Raw genomic sequence first — 6,696 nt, forward strand, 5'->3', positions numbered from 1 at the left:
CGGTCCTTAGGGAAAGGAGAAATCCTTTCAGAAGCGGGCGCGTTTGTGCAGCTCAGTCTGTGAATCGGAGACGCCCCGCTGCAACCAAAAGGGAATCGGGTTAACAGTCCCGAACCCGGCTACGGAGATCGGCCCTTCGGGGCCCAGTGCGGCAACGCAAACCAGCTCGGAGACGCCGATGGGAGCCCCGGGAAGAGTTTTCTTTTCTCTGTAAGGAGATCGAGTCCCTGGAATGGGTTCACCCCGAGATAGGGACGGTGGCTCCGTAGAGCAGTGCGGCTCTTGCGCTGTCCGGTGCGCTCCTGTCGGCCCTTGAAAATCCGAGTGAGGGAGTGTGATTTTCGTGCCGGACCGTACCCACATCCGCAGCAGGTCTCCAAGGTGAACAGCCTCTAGTCGATAGACCAATGTAGGTAAGGGAAGTCGGCAAAACGGATCCGTAACCTTGGGAAAAGGATTGGCTCTGAGGGCTGAGCCGGTCGGGCTGGGGTCCAGAAGCAGGAACGGCACTGCACCGGGACTGGGCGAGGCTCGCCGCCGTAAAAAGCGGTGCGGCCGAGCCCGGACCAGCGTCGGGACCTTCCTGTGGAAAGCCACAGCTGTGCATTTTCCGTGGGCTTCGCGCCTGAGGTTCTTGCTTCGGCCGGCAGAAAACAGCCAACTCAGAACTGGCACGGACCGGGGGAATCCGACTGTCTAATTAAAACAAAGCATTGCGAGGGCCGTTGACGGTGCTGACGCAATGTGATTTCTGCCCAGTGCTCTGAATGTCAACGTGAAGAAATTCAAAAAAGCGCGGGTAAACGGCGGGAGTAACTATGACTCTCTTGTGGCGTTGTGGCTTGTACTTCCACGCTACGGGCGGGAGAAGCGCACTCCTGTAATCCAAGCGGAGCCCGGGTGGTTGGTCCAGTCACAGGTGGATCTCCACCCGTTCGTCAGGATGGGGCACTGCGGTGTGTTGCATAAGCCGTGTGCCTGGTCTGGAGGGACACTTGCGTCTTGGCTAGCTGACGCTGGAGGGTGTGGCGGCCCTCTGTAATCCAGCTTCTCGGAGGCCGTGCACGTCGGTCAATGGTAGACGTAGCACAATGCGAGAGCTTTTACCTAAGGCCGGGGAGGGTTGCGCCTCCTTGTAATCCAAGCAGGAGGCCGACGTAACCACCGAGAGGTAGGTAACGGGATGAGAGGCGAGGTACGTCTAGATCCCAAGCGTCTGGACAAGCTCGACTTCTAAAGCTGGGGGAACTTGCGAGCCCCTGTAATCCAGCTCATTGGAGGCTGCGTGAGTGGAATCTAGACAGGTTGCATGTGCGGTTGCTTCAACCGGTGCAGGAGATCCACACAAGTCACAGGTGAATTCGCTGCGAGAGGTGGCACTCTCGTGTAATCCAAGCCGGTGATCTCGATCAAGGAAGCGCTGCCTGTGTCGAACCTCGCCCCCCCTCCACGTGGGACGCCGCGGGCAACACTGTAAAGTGGCTAAGAGGGCGAGGAAGCGAAACCAAGCCTTCGGGTTTGGGAATAGTACCGTAAGGTGACTATCGGGAGTTTCCTGATGTCAGGACTCAGGCCTCCTGTCACTGATGCGGTAGGCCCTCTGGGTAGGGCCGGCGGTCAACCCAACCGCTTTAATCTTGGGGAGAGATGGCTTCCCAGCCAGAGGCCTGGTGTACAAGGGAATCACCAAGCTCGAGGACGCTACGGCGCCCGGCAGAGGTGCCTTTCACGGGAGGCATTCGGGGAGTTAACGCCCCCGCCAACTCGAGTACGTGGGTCGCCCACAACATGACCAACGAGGTGACAGTAGTAGGGTGGGCCGTCACGCTCGATGGGAGGACTTCGGTCCGACGATGACCCAACGTAAATGGGTACAGGACGTATAGCTCTGGCTAGCGACCCGGCCCTGGGAGGTGGCTCGGTAGGCCGGCATGCCTTGCTGCACCCAGTATGAGTGAAGGTCCTGGGAAGGGTGCCCGGCCCTGACTGAACCGTGTAAGGTCGGGGGGATACTTTTTGGCGGGCCAATACTTCTTGCGGCGTTGTGGCTTGTACTTCCACGCTACGGGCGGGAGAAGCGCACTCCTGTAATCCAAGCGGAGCCCGGGTGGTTGGTCCAGTCACAGGTGGATCTCCACCCGTTCGTCAGGATGGGGCACTGCGGTGTGTTGCATAAGCCGTGTGCCTGGTCTGGAGGGACACTTGCGTCTTGGCTAGCTGACGCTGGAGGGTGTGGCGGCCCTCTGTAATCCAGCTTCTCGGAGGCCGTGCACGTCGGTCAATGGTAGACGTAGCACAATGCGAGAGCTTTTACCTAAGGCCGGGGAGGGTTGCGCCTCCTTGTAATCCAAGCAGGAGGCCGACGTAACCACCGAGAGGTAGGTAACGGGATGAGAGGCGAGGTACGTCTAGATCCCAAGCGTCTGGACAAGCTCGACTTCTAAAGCTGGGGGAACTTGCGAGCCCCTGTAATCCAGCTCATTGGAGGCTGCGTGAGTGGAATCTAGACAGGTTGCATGTGCGGTTGCTTCAACCGGTGCAGGAGATCCACACAAGTCACAGGTGAATTCGCTGCGAGAGGTGGCACTCTCGTGTAATCCAAGCCGGTGATCTCGATCAAGGAAGCGCTGCCTGTGTCGAACCTCGCCCCCCCTCCACGTGGGACGCCGCGGGCAACACTGTAAAGTGGCTAAGAGGGCGAGGAAGCGAAACCAAGCCTTCGGGTTTGGGAATAGTACCGTAAGGTGACTATCGGGAGTTTCCTGATGTCAGGACTCAGGCCTCCTGTCACTGATGCGGTAGGCCCTCTGGGTAGGGCCGGCGGTCAACCCAACCGCTTTAATCTTGGGGAGAGATGGCTTCCCAGCCAGAGGCCTGGTGTACAAGGGAATCACCAAGCTCGAGGACGCTACGGCGCCCGGCAGAGGTGCCTTTCACGGGAGGCATTCGGGGAGTTAACGCCCCCGCCAACTCGAGTACGTGGGTCGCCCACAACATGACCAACGAGGTGACAGTAGTAGGGTGGGCCGTCACGCTCGATGGGAGGACTTCGGTCCGACGATGACCCAACGTAAATGGGTACAGGACGTATAGCTCTGGCTAGCGACCCGGCCCTGGGAGGTGGCTCGGTAGGCCGGCATGCCTTGCTGCACCCAGTATGAGTGAAGGTCCTGGGAAGGGTGCCCGGCCCTGACTGAACCGTGTAAGGTCGGGGGGATACTTTTTGGCGGGCCAATACTTCTTGCGGCGTTGTGGCTTGTACTTCCACGCTACGGGCGGGAGAAGCGCACTCCTGTAATCCAAGCGGAGCCCGGGTGGTTGGTCCAGTCACAGGTGGATCTCCACCCGTTCGTCAGGATGGGGCACTGCGGTGTGTTGCATAAGCCGTGTGCCTGGTCTGGAGGGACACTTGCGTCTTGGCTAGCTGACGCTGGAGGGTGTGGCGGCCCTCTGTAATCCAGCTTCTCGGAGGCCGTGCACGTCGGTCAATGGTAGACGTAGCACAATGCGAGAGCTTTTACCTAAGGCCGGGGAGGGTTGCGCCTCCTTGTAATCCAAGCAGGAGGCCGACGTAACCACCGAGAGGTAGGTAACGGGATGAGAGGCGAGGTACGTCTAGATCCCAAGCGTCTGGACAAGCTCGACTTCTAAAGCTGGGGGAACTTGCGAGCCCCTGTAATCCAGCTCATTGGAGGCTGCGTGAGTGGAATCTAGACAGGTTGCATGTGCGGTTGCTTCAACCGGTGCAGGAGATCCACACAAGTCACAGGTGAATTCGCTGCGAGAGGTGGCACTCTCGTGTAATCCAAGCCGGTGATCTCGATCAAGGAAGCGCTGCCTGTGTCGAACCTCGCCCCCCCTCCACGTGGGACGCCGCGGGCAACACTGTAAAGTGGCTAAGAGGGCGAGGAAGCGAAACCAAGCCTTCGGGTTTGGGAATAGTACCGTAAGGTGACTATCGGGAGTTTCCTGATGTCAGGACTCAGGCCTCCTGTCACTGATGCGGTAGGCCCTCTGGGTAGGGCCGGCGGTCAACCCAACCGCTTTAATCTTGGGGAGAGATGGCTTCCCAGCCAGAGGCCTGGTGTACAAGGGAATCACCAAGCTCGAGGACGCTACGGCGCCCGGCAGAGGTGCCTTTCACGGGAGGCATTCGGGGAGTTAACGCCCCCGCCAACTCGAGTACGTGGGTCGCCCACAACATGACCAACGAGGTGACAGTAGTAGGGTGGGCCGTCACGCTCGATGGGAGGACTTCGGTCCGACGATGACCCAACGTAAATGGGTACAGGACGTATAGCTCTGGCTAGCGACCCGGCCCTGGGAGGTGGCTCGGTAGGCCGGCATGCCTTGCTGCACCCAGTATGAGTGAAGGTCCTGGGAAGGGTGCCCGGCCCTGACTGAACCGTGTAAGGTCGGGGGGATACTTTTTGGCGGGCCAATACTTCTTGCGGCGTTGTGGCTTGTACTTCCACGCTACGGGCGGGAGAAGCGCACTCCTGTAATCCAAGCGGAGCCCGGGTGGTTGGTCCAGTCACAGGTGGATCTCCACCCGTTCGTCAGGATGGGGCACTGCGGTGTGTTGCATAAGCCGTGTGCCTGGTCTGGAGGGACACTTGCGTCTTGGCTAGCTGACGCTGGAGGGTGTGGCGGCCCTCTGTAATCCAGCTTCTCGGAGGCCGTGCACGTCGGTCAATGGTAGACGTAGCACAATGCGAGAGCTTTTACCTAAGGCCGGGGAGGGTTGCGCCTCCTTGTAATCCAAGCAGGAGGCCGACGTAACCACCGAGAGGTAGGTAACGGGATGAGAGGCGAGGTACGTCTAGATCCCAAGCGTCTGGACAAGCTCGACTTCTAAAGCTGGGGGAACTTGCGAGCCCCTGTAATCCAGCTCATTGGAGGCTGCGTGAGTGGAATCTAGACAGGTTGCATGTGCGGTTGCTTCAACCGGTGCAGGAGATCCACACAAGTCACAGGTGAATTCGCTGCGAGAGGTGGCACTCTCGTGTAATCCAAGCCGGTGATCTCGATCAAGGAAGCGCTGCCTGTGTCGAACCTCGCCCCCCCTCCACGTGGGACGCCGCGGGCAACACTGTAAAGTGGCTAAGAGGGCGAGGAAGCGAAACCAAGCCTTCGGGTTTGGGAATAGTACCGTAAGGTGACTATCGGGAGTTTCCTGATGTCAGGACTCAGGCCTCCTGTCACTGATGCGGTAGGCCCTCTGGGTAGGGCCGGCGGTCAACCCAACCGCTTTAATCTTGGGGAGAGATGGCTTCCCAGCCAGAGGCCTGGTGTACAAGGGAATCACCAAGCTCGAGGACGCTACGGCGCCCGGCAGAGGTGCCTTTCACGGGAGGCATTCGGGGAGTTAACGCCCCCGCCAACTCGAGTACGTGGGTCGCCCACAACATGACCAACGAGGTGACAGTAGTAGGGTGGGCCGTCACGCTCGATGGGAGGACTTCGGTCCGACGATGACCCAACGTAAATGGGTACAGGACGTATAGCTCTGGCTAGCGACCCGGCCCTGGGAGGTGGCTCGGTAGGCCGGCATGCCTTGCTGCACCCAGTATGAGTGAAGGTCCTGGGAAGGGTGCCCGGCCCTGACTGAACCGTGTAAGGTCGGGGGGATACTTTTTGGCGGGCCAATACTTCTTGCGGCGTTGTGGCTTGTACTTCCACGCTACGGGCGGGAGAAGCGCACTCCTGTAATCCAAGCGGAGCCCGGGTGGTTGGTCCAGTCACAGGTGGATCTCCACCCGTTCGTCAGGATGGGGCACTGCGGTGTGTTGCATAAGCCGTGTGCCTGGTCTGGAGGGACACTTGCGTCTTGGCTAGCTGACGCTGGAGGGTGTGGCGGCCCTCTGTAATCCAGCTTCTCGGAGGCCGTGCACGTCGGTCAATGGTAGACGTAGCACAATGCGAGAGCTTTTACCTAAGGCCGGGGAGGGTTGCGCCTCCTTGTAATCCAAGCAGGAGGCCGACGTAACCACCGAGAGGTAGGTAACGGGATGAGAGGCGAGGTACGTCTAGATCCCAAGCGTCTGGACAAGCTCGACTTCTAAAGCTGGGGGAACTTGCGAGCCCCTGTAATCCAGCTCATTGGAGGCTGCGTGAGTGGAATCTAGACAGGTTGCATGTGCGGTTGCTTCAACCGGTGCAGGAGATCCACACAAGTCACAGGTGAATTCGCTGCGAGAGGTGGCACTCTCGTGTAATCCAAGCCGGTGATCTCGATCAAGGAAGCGCTGCCTGTGTCGAACCTCGCCCCCCCTCCACGTGGGACGCCGCGGGCAACACTGTAAAGTGGCTAAGAGGGCGAGGAAGCGAAACCAAGCCTTCGGGTTTGGGAATAGTACCGTAAGGTGACTATCGGGAGTTTCCTGATGTCAGGACTCAGGCCTCCTGTCACTGATGCGGTAGGCCCTCTGGGTAGGGCCGGCGGTCAACCCAACCGCTTTAATCTTGGGGAGAGATGGCTTCCCAGCCAGAGGCCTGGTGTACAAGGGAATCACCAAGCTCGAGGACGCTACGGCGCCCGGCAGAGGTGCCTTTCACGGGAGGCATTCGGGGAGTTAACGCCCCCGCCAACTCGAGTACGTGGGTCGCCCACAACATGACCAACGAGGTGACAGTAGTAGGGTGGGCCGTCACGCTCGATGGGAGGACTTCGGTCCGACGATGACCCAACGTAAA

The sequence above is a fragment of the Dermacentor silvarum genome, chromosome 4 (genome assembly GCF_013339745.2).
Source record: "Dermacentor silvarum isolate Dsil-2018 chromosome 4, BIME_Dsil_1.4, whole genome shotgun sequence".
NCBI classification, from domain to species: Eukaryota; Metazoa; Arthropoda; class Arachnida; order Ixodida; family Ixodidae; genus Dermacentor; species Dermacentor silvarum.